The 18,135-nt window shown below is 42.9% G+C and overlaps 1 long non-coding RNA gene across 2 annotated transcripts in view; it reads left to right on the forward strand.

The window, feature by feature from the left end:
• Positions 1 to 1,579: 1,579 nt before the first annotated feature.
• Positions 1,580 to 18,135, forward strand: part of LOC310757459 — a 35,231-nt gene continuing 18,675 nt past the window's right edge. For both annotated transcript variants that reach the window (XR_014545228.1, XR_014545229.1), the window contains exons 1-2: positions 1,580 to 1,943; positions 2,624 to 2,807. This is a non-coding gene — a long non-coding RNA (uncharacterized lncRNA). The remainder of the gene's footprint in view (positions 1,944 to 2,623; positions 2,808 to 18,135) is intronic.

Here is an 18,135-nt window from a genome sequence, read left to right on the forward strand (position 1 = left end):
TTACATTTCGTCATAACGTTCATTTGCTATATTATTCCATATTGTACCATTTGATATCGAAAGATATAGGAATATTTTACCAGAGGGTCTTTGGGATAATAAACTTATTTATAAAGGGAACTAAGAAAATAATACTTTCTTTAATTATTATCTATACACAATATACAGTTCAACCCAACTAGGGAGGACAAGGGCTACGAACACATTTTCAACTTTCCAATGAGTCTTTCTTCTTCATCATCTTTATTGCTACACTGCCCCACAATTTTTTACAAGTTTTTTTTGTACATTAGTATCCTGAGTAGCTTATTAAAAATTGTTCATTTCATGGAAGAATGAGAACTGTAGCAAGCACCTATGAAGAAAGAAGAAAGAAAGGAGGTACAGTGGTACCTCAGGTTAAGAACTTAATTCGTTCTCGAGGTCCGTTCTTAACCTGAAACTGTTCTTAACCTGAGGTACCACTTTAGCGAATGGGGCCTCCCACTGCCACTGCGCTGCTGGTGCATAATTTCTCTTCTCATCCTGAGGTAAAGTTCTTAACCCAAGGTACTACTTCCGGGTTAGCAGAGTCTGTAATATGAAGCGCCTATAACCTGAAGCATCTGTAACCCGAGGCACAACTGTACAACAAACACAAATGAAACAACAGAAGGGCATCTTCCTTCTCATGAGCTAGGTTTGTTAAAGTGGAGTAAACGCTTTCAGAAACCATATCAACAGCTCATCAAAGCGCTTGGCATTGACTCTGTAGAACGATACCCACACTCATCTTCAGCCTCAGTCTTAATTAAATCCTGGATGGAGCTGGATGCCAAGGTATACATTGTCGAAAACTCCCTGTTTGGGATTCTGTGCCTTCACTTATTTGTGTATTTTATGTGTGTGTGGGGGGAGAGAGTTCTAAGAGCCGCACACCATTATTCAAATAAATTGATAAAATAACAAAGCAGAAGAACTGAAGCACAGCAATTAATAATGAAGATGAAAGAAAACCAGAACAAAGAACCAAAGGGAATCACACACCCAATAAAACAACATCTAACAGGGTAAACAAAAAGGATTTCACCTGGTGCTGAAAAGGCAAGCGTCCCTGGAGAGGGCATTTAGGAGATGAAACATCAGCACCAAAATGGACATGGACTGTCCATGGACGAAACAAACCTACTGGATTTTCCGACAAAGGATTTTCCTCATCTCCTTCACCTTGTATGGCTCCTATGGGGAAGGTGTGCCACAGTTTGGATACCTTAGGATTTGAAGCCACCATAAATCAGCAAGATTGGCAACCTGTCTCTTTGGAGCCCAGATCTGTCCCACCATCCCCCCTCCCTCCCTTGGCCAAAATGCACATCCGATGTATACATGAAAAAATGAAATAAATCGAAATACTTTGCTTTGTGGTTGCAGCACATTGTAACCCAAGATCAAATGACTCCATTCTGTTATTAGTCTGTTTTAACTTTGTGAGGTCATTTTATGAACTGTGGTCAGGCGGAATGAGTTCCTTGCATTCCTTATGGCTAACTGGAGAAGAGAGCTGATAGTCCCACACTAGACAGATAGCTTATGGAAATCTGGCCACGGAAAAACTGACTAGTCTTGAAAAACCTGCAGGAGACATGTCTTGCTACATGATTACTCTTTAAAACTGCAATAGGTGTCTGCGGTTACAGAGCACAAGACTTCTGCAATTCTGCATTGTGAGGGAGCCAAGAAGTGAGCTTTTCCTGCATTTTCCAAGCCGAATGATATTTTGCTTCCTTTGAACTTTGCCAAAAGTTTATGGATGCTTTTTATCCTTGCTCTCCCTCCACCCTTGGCCTTCCAGGTCTGGGGGAAGCAGCAAAAAAACCACCAAGCACGGCACTTGGAAACTCTGGCTTCTTGGCGCTGAGAATTTTTTTGTCACTTAGATGATGTGACAGAACTTCAGAAGAAATGTAAGTTCAGAAACATACAGTAATTATTAATTTTTTCACAGGGGTGGGGCTTGCTAAAAAATTGTGATGACGAGTAGGATACATCCTCATTAAGAAAGGAAAGCTGAGTAAGAAACTAACCCCTTATTAGGCTTGCCAATTTGTATGGATGTCTCTTGACAGCTTAACAGCTGTGCCAATCAGAGGTTCAGCAGCTAAAATTTTCTATCTTTGCAAGGGAAAGCTTCACCTGTTGAACTTCCCCTGCGAATTTTTAACATTTGCGGGGGGTGATACCCCCACCACTACCTTCAAAAATTGCTGGGCAGAAATACTTTGACCCAGCATGATTTTTTTAAATTTCTAAGGTCACAATGTGACCTTAATTCAGACTCCTAAATCCTTGTTGGATTAAATTGCTGATGAGCTCTGTAGGAAGACCCTGTGAACAACTGAGTAATGTTTTCCATGCCCCAAAGACCATGGCAAAGCATCCCTGTAGCCTCACATTTGCCCTCCATTGTATCATAAAATAAATAGATTTGCTGTCCTTGCAACTGATAAATGGGCCCGGGGGAGAAGGCTGTTAAAGAGGAGGACGTGTTGGTCCATTCTTAATGTGGAATGGAGAATATTTGTTTAGGAAAGACCAAATACTCCTGCTGTAAATTTAACTTCTTATTTTCCCTTTGATTTCACAGTTAAGACCAGCGCACACGGTCTTCTGAAAATGGCCCACAGAAATCTGTGCAGAGGGAGGTCAGCAAAAAGGCAGTGGTTAAGTGTTTTCATTAGAGGGGATTCAAAACACACAGGGCGAGATAAGGGAGATTCATATGCTCAGTGGATTTCAAACAAGCACATGAGTCACCGGCCAGCCATTTGGTAAGCAAGTATCTTTCTCTTTCCCAGCAGTATGATAAAACTCCAAGGTGGGGGTGGGAAGTGATGCCTTGATGTTGGGAGGCCAAAAAAGATGTGTGTGTGAACCTAGAAAGTTCCCACTGAGCGGAGGGGGAGAAAGCCAGACAGCCATTTATTTCAACACACTGCTGGATTTACTTAAGTTTGTCATGCAGAATATCTAATATAGCTACTACTTGGATACTTAAAGAGAGAGGACACATTTCAGGGATGTTCACGAGGTGTGTTTTGACAGACATGTCCCTAGTCAATAACATGGAAATTGGATCGGGGGGATGAAAGTTTAGCTTGCTGTTTGGCTGCCCAGATACTAAATATAGACTCTTGACCTGGAGTGACACACATCGAGTTATATCATAAATGGGCAAGACAACATGAGCGTGTGTTGCTCTGACACAGCTAATTTTCAAGCTGCAGGTTATTTGCAGGTTAGAGAATTAAACTTCACTTTGGCGCTCAGAATACTTACAAAGCAAATATAACCAAAATCCCTAATGTGAAATAAGAGTACTAGATTTGGCTCCAGTCTAGGGTAGATTGCTGTTTCCAAGCTGCTACCCTAAAGAACAGGGATTTTGAATTTTGGGGGAGGGGGTAGGAAATAGCATGTGAATTGATCTTTACTTGGACAATGGCTGCTTTGCTTAAAAGAAAGACAGTAAAGAGTGGAGTGTAGACTGGAAAGATATAGTTTAAAATTCCTACTCAAACAAGAAGCTCACAAAATGACCTTGAACATGCTACCTCTGGCTCTTGGACAAACCTACTGCACACGTGGTTGTGACGATAGAGAGGGGATGATGACACAAATGCTGGGTGGGTTCAGGATTCTGTGAACACTTCATTGCAGGATGGGCTGGGTCCCCACCAGCTTGAAGAAGGTCAGTGGGGAGGCCATCCTGGGGGGTGGGAATGCCCTGGGCCCAGAGGTTTATGCCAAATACCTCCAGATCACCTATATTCTTGGGCAAGATGACTGAGAGGAAGATGGTTCAGCTGTAGACACTCTTTGAATTTCTTGATCCATTTCAACCTGGGTTGTGGCCCAGTTTCGAGACAGAATTTGCCTTGGTTGCCCACATGGATTACCTACTTTGGGAGAATGACGAGGGGATTGTGACCTCATTAATCCTCCTAAATTCCTCTCTTTGAAAAATGAAATTGGGGAAAACCAAATAAATTGCTGTCTCAGCTTTAGCAAGTTATACTGCATAAAGGAGGGGATAAAAAAAGCAAACTACTGTGTGTTCAAAACCGCAGAGGAATGGCAGGACAAACATTTTCAGAAGATATACAGAAGTACATTTAGACAAATATGAACAAATGTACAGCATCATTAACGTTAACACACCTCATTAAAGTTATGGGTGAAATAGTATTTTAACCCTTTTAATGGTCTCTATAATGCACAATTCTACTAATGACAATTGTTGGAAGTATGGGAAAGGCCAAGTGGATTTTATCCTCTGTTGGTAGGCCAGCCCAGAGGATATTCATGATGAGAACTCCTATTCATGAAGCTGTGATCTAACCACCTGCACTCATCTGCAACGGTGGTCTCAAACACACACTGGTCTTAAATATGAAGTGAATGAAGCTTATGTTTTCTAGACAGAATGAAGCTGGTTTGCGAAAAAATGCATCAAACACCAGCAGTGGCATAGCATGGGTTGCCAGTGCCAGGGATGGGCAAGTGTGTGTCCCCTTGGTGGCCAGTGCAGCTGGGATAAATTCCATGAGGCACATGACTGCCTGTGCTGCTGTAGCTGGTGGCAATGACTGCACACCTTCTTGGCTTGGCGGCTCTGCCGCCTCCTGGCTTGACCAGCCCAGAGGTGGGGTGTTTGGACATTCCTTCACCGGCCATGAGGAGAAGGAGGCACTGCCTCAACCCCAAAGGCCTGGTCCGTGTGCAGCTTGCCTCCTTGAGGCTCCAGGAGGCAGCAGGAGCTCTGCCACGTGGCCTCGATGAGGGAGCCTGGTTGGGGGCATCTGGTTGTGTCCCTCTCAGAATTTTATGCTTAGGGTCACCACCCCTCTGAGCCCCCTGACACTACGCCACTGACCACCAGAATTTCTTAAGAAACTACAGGATTGATAGGAATCAGGACTAACATGTACACGGCTTCAAAAACTAGTAAGGGGAGTTTACTGCATGTGGAGTAAGTTGTAATGCATGCACACCCTAAGTGGATGGACAGCCGAAGTAGAATGCCATCAACTTCTTTAAAACTGTAGCTTACGCACTTTTCATTTTATTTTTAAAGAGTCCCAATCCTTCCTCTCCATCTCTTTCCTTCCTGTCACTGAAACCACCAGAGATGCTTCTCTTTGATTATTCTTCATGGAACACTTGTAACATTTGCAAGTGTTTTGCTTGCATGTTGTTCCCATCATGTAAACTGACTATCTACATCAGTGCAAGCTGTTTTCATGAATGACAGGACACATGATCTGGAAATGTTCTGCTGGTATGGAGAAGCTCTATGTGGTTAGAACAATGTACAAGAGAAGCAAAAGACGAGGCATGTTAGACAATTACCATATGACTGGGGTAACATTTTGGGTCAAAGGTCAGCATAAACTGTTTTTCACAGAGGCTTAAATCCTGTGGTGTGGAGCATCTTCATTGTACTTGGTGGTACTGGCTGGTGGACTGTTAAAGCTATTCCCTTCATGGGCTTGCAAGAAGCATGTGGTTGGTCACAGGGGAAAACAGGACACTTGACATACACTTCCCTGGGAGGAAGCCCAGTGGAACCAAGTAGAACTTACTCCCTAATACAGTGGTACCTCGGGTTACAAACACTTCGGGTTACAGACTCTGCTAACCCAGAAGTAGTACCTCGGGTTAAGAACTTTACTTCAGGATGAGAACAGAAATCGTGCAGTGGCGGCACGGCCACAGTGGGAGGCCCTATTAGCTAAAGTGGTACCTCAGGTTAAGAACGGTTTCAGGTTAAGAACGGACCTCCGGAACAAATTAAGTTTGTAACCAGAGGTACCACTGTATAGATGTAATTAAGCAGGTATATATGCTGTCAGTGGACTCAGTGAGACTGATTCAACAGAGCTCTTACATTCTGTGCTCTTAGCACAGGCGGAACAGAGAAGTTCCTCTGGTCAAGTGGTTGGGCAAGGCTGGTCTGTCCATAAAAAGGATTACCCAAGATGGCACAGGAGACTTGATGAGAAGGAGCTGTCAGGAAGAAATGCTTTTTTCTCTTCTGCAGGGTTGAGCTGTAACTTGGAAAGGTTATTTTTCTTCTGCATCCCCCCCCCCAATGCCTTGCAAGATTACATCTCTCTCCCAGCGGTCAGATGTACACGATGTCTGTGTGACCCTCCAGCTTATGAATAAAACCCATTTCCCCTCCTTAGTCTTCCCTGTCTTCTTCCTCTCACAAAACAATGGCACAATGTAAGGCTTAACCCATAACATCTGTAACTGGCTCAGCAAAGGCATCAACAACATTGAAACTGCGAGAAGAGAGAATAATGCTTGGGCACCTTTCTTGTCCTTTTACTCTTTCAAGAGTCATGCAAACGGCCTCTTGGCAAAATGACCTCTTGGCAAAAAGGTCTCTAGAATTTATATATCTATTATGATATCCATATTGAAATGAAAAAAAAACCCCTCTTCTGATCACTGCTGGACTCTTATTCCTGCCCCTGCAAAACCTATTCAATACTAAATTTTATTCAGGTTCCTTCATAAAATGTTGAATTGTCTTGGGAAGCTAATAAAGGCACACTGACGTCAAAATGAAACATAAAAGGCAGATGTTTCTTGTTAGAATTATTTACCCACAGCCACTTTTCCTTGTTTTTAGACAGTGCAGAAGATTATTAAATGGGCCATGCTAACTTGCTAATTATTGTTTCCACCATCGTCCCTGCCAAAGGTTTTATAATAGACAAAGCTTTCTTCGACAATGTATGCATTATTAAATTCATTCCTTTTGTTTCTGTTAATGAAATTTAATTTATATAGATCCACAACACAGATGGTATCATTAGATGGCTAGCTGACTTAGAAAGATCAGTCAGATGTATCTAAGATTAGATCATTTCTTAGATTATATTGTGAACTTGCCAAAGGACCTGCGTTACGCAAGTATTGATTATCAAATTTATGTTTGTCCACATCACCTTATTGTTAATGGGATGCTATGCAATCATGTATCCAATTTGTCTAGATTTCTTTGATATTTCTGTTGCAGAAATGAGATAGTTGCTTGAAGCAGTTCAGGAGATCAGTAGATTCAATAGCTGGCTTTCTCAGAGGCTAGGAAATACCTGGACAGGGGCAAAAGGCCCTCCTCCTGCCCCACTAAGCTGAGGATGTTGTAAATCAGGCATCTATGTAAAGAAAACAAGAGAAAGACTGCAGTTTGGGATAGGCAGGGAAAGACACAGAGAGCTGAGTTAGGGCTCTGTAAGTGTCTTAGGGACATTGGTGGCTGATGACCATTGGGAAGGGTAGGGAGACCAACAGTAGGTGGAAAGGAAGAGTCAGTGACAGGAAGCACCAACCCTTGACTGGTTGTAAGTAAAACTGCAAGCAGGTGAGGGCTGGCTCAGGACAGATTGAGATGGGTAAGATATTGGCTCACCTGTCCTAAAGGACCACCCTTCACTGCTTGGGGTGCTTCTTGTCCAGTGTGGAAGCACTGGACTTTATCATTCTGCTGGGGTATTTAAACAGTGCCCCCACCCACATTCACCCTGTATATGTGTAAATATCTGCAAACACTTCAAAATGCCTAAAGGCTCCAGGGACCTCCTTCTAAAGGACACCAAACCTGGGGAAGCATTGCATCCCTGAAACGTCTTGTGACTTGAAGAAGTGGGTGAACAAAAGTATAGGAGGCAGCCCAGTGCAGGACAGATGAGGCTGATCTCGCCATCCATCCTTCACCCTGAGTCTGTACGCAGAGCTGGCCCAAGACATTTTGCTGCCTGAGGTAAAGGGCATCAGAAGCTGATGGGGTTGGCAGTTGACTCTTATACCAATACTGTCAGTGGCATAGTTTCGCCCTCTGGGATGCTGGTAAGCAGTGAGGGTACAGAACGGGCTGTGTGGCACTCGCAGGCCTGCCTTCCAACAGAATGGTATGGCCAGGGACACAGGAGAAAGGGCTGTCTCTGGTGCTGCCTCCTCCCAACTGCTGCCTGAGGTGCTTGCCTTACTCTGCCTCATGATAGGGCTGGCCTTATACAACAACAACAACAACAACAACAACAACAACAACAACAACAACAGCAACAATTTATTATTTCTACCCCTCCCATCTGGCTGGGTTCCCGCAACCACTCTAGTTGGCTTTCAACAGAACATTAAAAACATAATAAAACTTCAAACATTAAAAGCTTCCCTGAAGGGCTGCCTTCAGATGTCTTCTAAAAGTCTGATAGTTGTTTATTTCCTTGACATCTGATGGGAAGGCATTCCACAGAGCGGGCGCCACTACCGAGAAGGCCCTCTCCCTGGTTTCCTGTAACTTCACTTCTCGCAGGGAGGGAACGACCAGATAGCCCTCGGCGCTGGACCTCAGTGTCTGGGCTGAATGATAGGGGTGGAGACGCTCCTTTAGGTATACTGGGCAAAGGCTGTTTAGGGCTTTAAACCCAACACTTTGAATTGTGCTCGGAAATGTACTGGGAGCCAATGTAGGTCTTTCAGGACTGGTGTTATATGGTATACACATCTACATTGTCCTGGCCTTGCTCCCTCCACCATCCTCTCACCCCCCAAAAAGATATTAGTTGTATGCAATGCATTATTAAAAACAAAACAAAACTAACTAACTAACTAACTAACTAACTAACTAACAAAGAAACAAAAGTTACTGGACTGCAGCAATAGAAGTCATTTTTTTATTTTAAGAAATGCTTAGTCTTTCTGTCAACTTAAAAGCCTGCCATTTGCAGAGCTCCAGAATACAATTCATAAACCCTGCTAAGTGGCAGAATGGGCTTTACAGTATAGCTGTCGAGTCCTCCCCCCCCTTTCTTTACCCCTTTCCTCCCTAACATAATACATTTTTTTCCAACTCAGCAAGTTTTATTCCCTGCTGGCTGCTTTTGGCCTGCTATTATATTGCACCAATAACATGCCCATATGACACTGTAGTATCTTTTTACAGTATAATTGCATGTACATATTTTCATTCGTAGCCCGAAGCTTCATTTAAGGGCGCATGGTAAGAATCCGTGCTCCACCAGACACAGAACAAAATAATCAATAATTCCAGACAAATCTGTTTTTATAGCCATTTCTATAATAAAACAATATAAAGTTACAGCGTATAAGGAGACATATTAATGTGACTTTCCATATGTAGTGTAGCTTTTAGGTCTCTTAAAGCTTCAAGTTAATAATGCCTAAGGATCCCACTGTGAGTTCAACTACACTTTTAAAGGCATGCATGCCTTAAAGTGTGCTTTAATAGTAATATATTGCTCTGCACACAGTCAAAGAAGCCATAGGCTGGATGTCACTAGGCTTCTTTATGATGAATACATGTAGAATATATATCGAGGACAGGATCCAATGGACTGTAGCCAGAGCTTCTGCATGAATTGGGGTCTGGGAGGCCGGCCCTAACCTCTGACATCCTGTACATCCCTGACCCAATATATTCAAAGGAGAAGATTCTGCAGATTTGTGTTTGATGCAGAACAAGAAGCTGCAGCCAGAATAAAAAACATCTGAGGAGATGCATCGTATATTTTTAAGATGACTAGGGAAGAGGCCATAGAGCGCATGCTTCATGTGGAAGGTCCCATATTCAATACTGGCATCTTTATTTAAAAAGATTACATAGAAGGTTACGGGAAAGGCTTGACTGAAACCAAATGCAACCTGGTGGGCTCATGATACCTCTGCAGCCCCAACATCTGCTGGTTGCTTCCTGGCAGGGGAACTGGTGCAGGCAGGCAGCGGTAGGCAGCTGCAGTGCCATCACAGGCAAGCCACCTGCCATTTTACTTTTATTTACTTCATTTAAGAGGTTTGAAGTCCACCCTTCACCCAAGGGCATGAGGGTGGCAACAGTTCCTGCAGTGCCCCAACATCAGGGCCGGCCCACCTATGAGGCAAGGTGAGTTGACCTCCTCAGGTGGCAGGTTCCACAGCGGCAGCAGGTCTGGCATCCAAGGAATGCATCACCTGTTGCCACTGCCATAGTGGTAGCAAAAGCTGCAGCACACTCCTTGGGCAGCCTCCTGCCTCCCCATGCCGTCTCTGCAGCGTCTTGGAGAATAGGAGGCCCTGCTGGTCTCCTCCAACCCTTGTTTATTCTATATCCCCCGCTTGTTCCTGATGTAGATCTTCACTTATCCCATCTTCCCAGGCGGGGCTGGGGTGGGGAGCACCATTTTGCAGTGCCAAAATGTATTGGGCTGGCCCTGCCTGATATAACATCGTTCTAGGTGTTGTCAGCAACTTAAAAGGGCAGAGCAATTAAAACTCATAGCAGAAGCAGAAATCTATTTCAAAATGCCCGCTGCAACAGGGAAGTCATTGGTTCCACGGGAAGGGAGCCTGTTGAATATCAGCCAGGAAGGAAACTTGAGATTCCCTGTCTACTGTATTATGGCTGTTCCCACTGGGACTAATAGCAGCTTTAGCAAAGGAGGGGCAAATTTGGATAAGAAATGCACCCTGGGAGGAAACTCAGCTTTACTGCTCCAATCCAAATCTGATTGTAGATCCTTTTCTTGCATCGCATCTGCTCTGCCTGTGAGAGGCCCACACAAATAATTCCTTATCTTCCTCTTTTTCACACTTGAAGGGAGCTTCAGATCTGTGACCTGCTGATATGAGGCTGCCCCACATGCTTGGAAAAAGGGAATGCTTTGTTGTTATTTGGCCTTCGGTACTGGAATACCCAAAGTGTGAAGTAGTTTGCTTTTTTATCAGTGAGATAACTGGTGATATTTTAGGTTGTCAATTAGCAGATTACCAATTTCAATTCAGCGGAGGCAGCTCATGGGAATTGCCTCATGTTATGAACCTTGGAAGCAGAATTGTCTTATCGCACTCATTGCAGTGGCAGGTTCTAATAGGCCTATAAATATAATCTCCCAATACCTTGATGCAATCTTTTCCTTAATTTCTATTTGGTGTGAGACTTCTTTTTTTGACACAACCTTTCCTTCATCAGTAGTCTAATTTGGGGATCCTAATCTACACGTACTGTATTACCAAAGGTGGGCTTTGTGGCATGTCACACAGAGCAGTGTAAAGACTCCCTGGCTATAGATCCTGACCAATATCCACTGTTCTTGATCATGACTCCCCCTAGTGAAAACGCGAAGCTTTGCATTACCCAAGTGTAATGTTCAAACTCCCCAAACAATGCCATGCCAAATTATTATTTTAAATCAGGCTTCCTCAACCTTGGCCCTCCAGATGTTTTTGGCCTACAACTCCCATGATCCCTAGCTAGCAGGACCAGTGGTCAGGGATGATGGGAATTGTAGTCTCAAAACATCTGGAGGGCCGAGGTTGCGGAAGCCTGTTTTAAATCATAGCCTTGTTAATGAGTTCATTCTTTAAACAACTTGTCCAAGAAATGCAAACGTCTGCACAACTGATGCTGTGGTTTGGGTTGTCCAATAGGTAATCGAGGTAGGAGATATCTCAAGATCTCTTTACCTTGCCCTTTGACTACCGAAAGAGATACTTTTAGGACTCTGTCCCAGTGCTTTTCTTCTAGAAAAAAAAAGTGCCAGACTACTCCAGAAACAAAGCACTGCCCCCATTATCTTGACTGCAATTTCTTTTAATGTATTTAATTCTCACTTTAAGGCAATGTCCTAAGTTCTTAGGTGCCCTATCTATAATACTTCATTGCAAACAATAAGCAGACCAAACATTTTGCATGAAGCAGTGTATTCCCAGATGAGAAAATGTGCAACCTGCACTATAGGAATCAAAGGCAGAACTCTTCATAATACAAAACAATTAGATACTTTGCCCTGTGATGGGAGATATATACATCCTTTGCAGAGTATCCCAAGGCCTATGGAGTTGTATGAAATATTTTTGACTAGCCAGACATTTTAACGACTGCTCTGTACTGCTTCTAAAGATCTTTCATGCTGCTGTTCGCCAAAATAATGTTCTGTGAGAGGACATTATATAAAATGTGTGTGTGTGTGTTTCAAAATTAAAATTCCACCTTCAAAAAAAGGTAGGGAAACGTCATGTGGAAATCTCACAGAAATGCCAGCGGTTCCAGCAGATCTGGAACTGTAGTTTTCTTTCCTGTGGTTGGTTTGTCTCGGAATCCTCCCGGCTGGAATTCTGCCTGAGGTGGCCGGTGGGGTGGGGGGTGGGGGAGTGTGAATGTCACCACCTCCACAGACCTCACATGTTCTGTTGTAAAGTGACACTTCTCAAAGTGTTTCATAACTTGTGTGCTGCTTCCATTTGGGCTCTCACACACATTTGACTTCTCTCTCCCCCCCCCCCCCCGCTTCCTTTCAATTTTTAATCAGGGCAGTCATATGTTGTTAGCTGCTTTACCTCAAGGGCAGCAAGCTGGCTCAGGAAGGAAGGAGGGACGGAAGGGAGGCGAGGTGACTAGACTGGATGGTGGGCCTTGTCCATAATAATAACAAATTAGTAGTAATAAAAATAATAATCAGCCCCAAGAAGTCAAGGAGGGCTTCCTACGATTGCAAAGCAGGATGCTCTTCCAAACAACAGACATTGGCTTTGCAGCGTTCAAGCAATCTGAGAAATACATAAAGTATTGTTATGAGTTTGGACTGTTAAGCTGTGTGCTAGACACCTCTAGTCCCTAGATCTAACAAGTGTTAGAATTTAATCAAGGCTTCTAATTCTTGGAATAGCCTGACTATTGAGGGGGGAATTAATGGGCTCAGTGTAAGATGGCAAATGGGTGGGACCATCTCCCTCAACAAGATCCTTTTGAGTGTTAATGCTGTGAACCCCTCCATCTTAGGCTCAGGTTGTATATATGTATAAATAAACCATATGTCATAAAGACACCACAGTCTCTGCTGTGCCTCATTCCCAAAAGGAAACACGAACTCTGGATAACATGCCTGGAACCCCCTGGAATCTCTCACGGCTCAGAGATTGGATGGTGGGCAACAGCACTGTATGTAAATTATGTATCCCTCCTAAAAAAACCACCTCATTTAAGATTTAGAGCTGTGCAAAACATCCACAGACAGAAAGCTGGCTGCAGGAGACCTAGGATATATGTATGCAATTTGTATAAGATGGTTAGACTAACACTCTTATGCCAACCATAAAAGAAAATCAAAAATACATTCAGTGGCAAAGTGAATTATTTGCCCCAGTTCAAGACCCCAGTTCAATCCAGACAGAGCAAAAGAGCTGTAATTCTAGAGGAAAGGCTTCATGACCAGTCGAAGGTGAACGAATCTTACGGAACAAATGAGCAACTGTGTGTGTTCATTGCTTGAAAAGCTGATAATATGTAAATGTCCTGATTTCCCAGACAAGAAACCGAGGTTAATAGCTAATGCTGTTTTCCAAGGCATCCAATGAGTTACAATTTAAGAGAGGGTCAAGAAGATTTTCTCACCTGTATCTGCTCCAGCAGTTAGTTGTGGCATGCGCAGCATATTCCTGAATTCATTTACTCTGGAGTAGTTCTTTTGAAGTTGGCGAAAGTTTCCCATATATTTTAAGGAGGAAAGCGGGACTCTTAATGTGATTAAACTGGAGCTCAGCATGTACTGAACTTGCTGCTCCTGGCATTGCACATTAAAGACATATACTGATTGGAGGAATAATCTTCATTCTAACACCTACCCTTAAAAAGGGTAGGAAAGGAAAAAACACAAGCATGCATATTTAGAAGAATTTGCTCGTTGTACCAATGGAAAATTGAACTGCAGCAGCACAGTAAAATCCAAGATTTAATCTGGGTTTGGAAAACGGAGAAAGCACAATTGCTGAAGAAAATGCACTGGTTACATAACTGACCAAGCCCAGGCTTAAATCATTAACATGTGATCATGTGCGGTACACTTTCTGTTTCCAACAAACCGTTCTGGGATGCTTTGGAAAGGAAAGCACAACAGACCCCCATCTTTGTGGCCTGTTAATCTTCCTGAATGCATTTGTTTGGTTTCATTTAGTGTAGCAACTTGATGTATTTAGAGCATGAAAGGTGGTTGACCGAGCATGACTTGCAAGATCACAGCAAACAATGTTTTTCTAGTATTAAGCAAAATCCATAGTAAAGACATGAGACCATCTGATCTCAGGTTACTCAGCTAAGGAGAAAAAAAAAACCCTCTCTCTCTGCTCCCTGCTGATGCTGCAGATGCCAAGAAGGGACTGGATCTCTTGCTACTTATTTGTGGGATGAAGTTGCGTACGGCTGCAACCATATTCACGTCTCTGCTGCAGAGGGTGGTGCTAGCACTCAGCAGGGGTCATCTTTGGATCTGGAATCGGTTTCCAATTCCAGGGCTGAGAAACTAAGAGCTGGATGTGTACTGAATAAAACATATTGGAAACATTAAAACATAACTTGAAACCATGATATAAAAAAGACAAAAATTGAAGAACGGCAGGGGAGGGGGAAACCTTATCAAAAATAACTCATCTGCTCTCGACAACCTAGGCAAAGAGGTGCGTCGTTGCTAACTGGTGAAAAGAGCACAATGGTGGTGTCAGAAGCACCACCAAAAGAAGGAAGTTCCTTAAGTAGGGGGCCACCACTGAGAAAGCCTTACCTCAGACCTCAGCAGTAACCAGCAGTACCAGCAGAGCCTCTCTTTCTGATCTAACATTCAGTCAGATCTATATGGACTCCAGATCCAATTTGTTTAGGGCTTCATATGTTAACATAAGCATCTTGCATTGTGTTATGAGAGAGGGAGAAAAGGAATTATTTCATTTTTCTCTAACTTACTTTGTATTGTTGTATTGTACAGTAAAAGACAAGTAAGAAACATTACAGATAAATAACTAAAGCAGAAGCCTAAACCTATGTTCTTTTAAATGCGTTTGTGGGAGGGGAGGGATATTGGTCTGTTTTGTTCTTGTTTTTATTACGTATTTTGAGTTTTTATTTTGTATTTTTATGCTGTGAACCCCCCATCATCCAAAGATCTCAGTTCAAACAATTAAAAAACCCTAAGAGATCCAATAAAACAATAAAACCATTTGAAAGACTGAGCCCATTGAAAGACTGAGGAAAGATGAGCGATTGCAAGATTGACTACTCCCTCACATAAAAACACCTATGCACTTCAGGGTAAAGGCTATAAGCTGGCCTCTTCTTCTTAAAGTAGCTTTCTGTTTTCAGAGGCATCTGATGCGGGGAGCATTGGCGGTGACTGGTGGGGAAGTACAGCAGATTGTAAACCACATAAAGGGGAGTGGGCCTCTTGCCCCCTCATAATACACAGTGGTGTTATTAGAGTCAGGGGGCGCTGCAACCGTATTGTGCAGGCAGATGGCAGCTGACTGGTTAGCAGTGACCCATCATCAGTCTGTGCTGCTGATGTCATCAATTCATGCCACACCTCACTTGCTGCTGCTATTTATTAATCCGCTCTAAATTTATTGTTAAGCTGCTGATGCTGGGAAACATTTGCACAATCCCCTGGAGAATAATTATTTGATCCTTTCTTTCCCCCTTTCGTCTACTTACTGACATAAAATGCATGGACACCCAGAATGAGGTCATGAAGAGAAAGTTAATGCAGTTCAGATGGATGTTTCGAGAAGCTGGTGGTTTACACAGCATGCAGGGCCCTCTAAGTTTGGCATGTTAAAATTCCCCAAATGTGCACCAGGATAATACGGAAACTAAAACAGAATATTTTATGCAAACATCCCCTAATCTGCACAGTTCTGGCTCTAGGAGGTTATTGCGTTCCCAGAGAATTTGAATATGTTATCCAAAATGAGATGCTAGTTGCAAATTGAGAAAAACGGAGGTCTGACGAAGTGCAGAGCTCCGGAAACACAAGTGTAACAAGCAAATAATCAGCTCCAATTTAGCTGCAGGAGGCTATAGACTTGGTGTTTATGGTAGGCGTTGTCAATGCAGCATTGGCTCCATCAGCTATCAAAGCTTTAAATTTAGAATTTAGGGCTTATCCACACTCCCCTTTTACCCTGGTCTTTCCAGGCAGAGGTCCGCACTTTTACATTCCGTGTCCAAGCATTTTTTCCTTGAGCTTTCCCTGCGGAAAACTGCTCTTTAATGCAAATGTCAGTTTGGGTTTTCTGTGGATTAACGTTTGTTCCGATGGAGCTTTAAAGAGCAGGTTTTCATGAGGAAAGCTCCAGAGAGAGAAAGAGAGAGAGAGAGAGAGAGAGAGAGAGAGAGAGAGAGGTGCTTAGGCACAGAGACATGCACTGTGCCTGGAAAGAGCAAAGGAAAGTTAAGTGTGGATAAACCCTAAGCAAATTGTTGTGCTATCTAACCCAAACAAAAGAATGCTGAAATTACATTGCTCAATATTTCTTTATTGCATATCCCTGCCCACCTGCAACATGCCTTCCCCAAGACACTTCAGATTTTATCTGGACACAGGTATGACCAATATCTAGAAAGGAGACGGATCATTAACAGGTCCAGGGTAACTTGTGTGCTGTAAGAGGTGGTGCTCTTGCTATATCTTCCCACTAGAAGGTGTATTGTGGAGGTATTGTAAAACAACAACAACAACACGTTTGTTGGCTGAGCTCACCCTTGCTGTGTAAAGTTTGTGCTCTGATCATTCTTAAAACATTCTTAAAACAACAACAATGTGCTGCAGCCAAAGGACAATATCGCAGTGCTAATGCCGCCTTGGCTGATTAATTGAGCAGTTGATGCATAATTTGTCAATATTAAGACTGAATGTTCTGTTGACATCTGTTCCTCATTCCCCTTTGCCTGTGGTGTAAGTACATTAATACTGGATGTAATACTGCCACCTTCTGGTTCCAGACAGTGGTAGGAGGCCTATAGCGAATAAAAAGTTTGCAATAGCAATAGGATTTGAAAAGTCTTACATGTCACCACAGGGAACCCCAGCGAAACCCAGGGTGAGGATTGGTAAATTTTCCAGGATGAGGCATTGGATCCTTTCCTTTTGTTCACGGTCCTTTTATTTACAAGACCACGTAGCTTCCGTGTTACAGTGATTTATTGCACTTATCTCTTTATTTATCCCAATTTATCCCAGGAAATCTTTCTGGGTTAGAAGAACAGTAGTTCAAAAGGAACAGTGTCCAGTGGCAGCTGGTAGAAATTCTGGCAAGGCGAGGCTCAAATTATGCTGTGGTTGACCACTTGTGAATACTCATGCTTACATAAACACTGATGGCTACATGTGGCTTGTAATGTTGGAAGAGGCCTTGAACTGAACATACTAATTTTCTTCAGTCTTTCTTTTTATATTTTCGATGGTTTCCTTTAATCCATCTACTGGTGTAGATCCTAATCCCTCGCTGCTGACCTATTTTTGAATCTTCTCAAATACGCCTATATGTCATCAACAAAAATAAAGCTATGGTGTCAGAATCGGGCCCTTTTAACTTGACACGGTTTAGTTTAGTTTTTTTTTAAATTAACCCCAGCTTTTAATTTTTTTTGGGGGGGGGAGGTGGGTGAATAGGATCATCTTCCTCTTCTCTATTTCAACACAGCGATGGCAGCAAAAATTTATTTTCATACGCCTATCTGTGAATCAAAAAGTCCCTCTGCAGGCTTTCACACTCAAGAAAGGATGTGAATTTATGACATCTCCCAGAGGATTCCGGCTCCATAAATTTAATAGGTTGGAACAGCTTTAATCCTTGCTTCCATATGTTTTCTGAAGCATGGGATGATATTGTAGCCGTTTCCCTCCTCATGGGCAGAGCAAAAATTCAAACTGCCTGTGACAGCATTTGGCACTGTCCTTCGGTTTTTACCATTCTTTGAACCACAAAATGAGCAGCCATTACTAGTCTTGTACCATTGTTGCTGCTGTTATAGTCATGTAGAACCATACATGTTTACAGTTATGTATGCACAGTAACAAACAAAATGACAGGTCCCTTCTTCATCCGAGGAGGGATGCCAACAGAGAGATGACAGGAAGCTAGAGATAATGGCAATGGTTTCAGTTGTCGATACTCAATAAGAGTTGCAGTGTGGAATAAGAACCAAGGGGTGAAGTGAAAGGTTCTGCAGAAATGGTGGGTTTTGAAGGGGCAGCATCATGCAGTTGTCATGGAAGGAAGTTCAAGGCATACAGAGCAGGTAGGAAGAAAGGGTAGAGTTTT

Source organism: Podarcis filfolensis, assembly GCF_964270895.1.
Source record: "Podarcis filfolensis genome assembly, chromosome: 2".
Classification (NCBI taxonomy): domain Eukaryota; kingdom Metazoa; phylum Chordata; class Lepidosauria; order Squamata; family Lacertidae; genus Podarcis; species Podarcis filfolensis.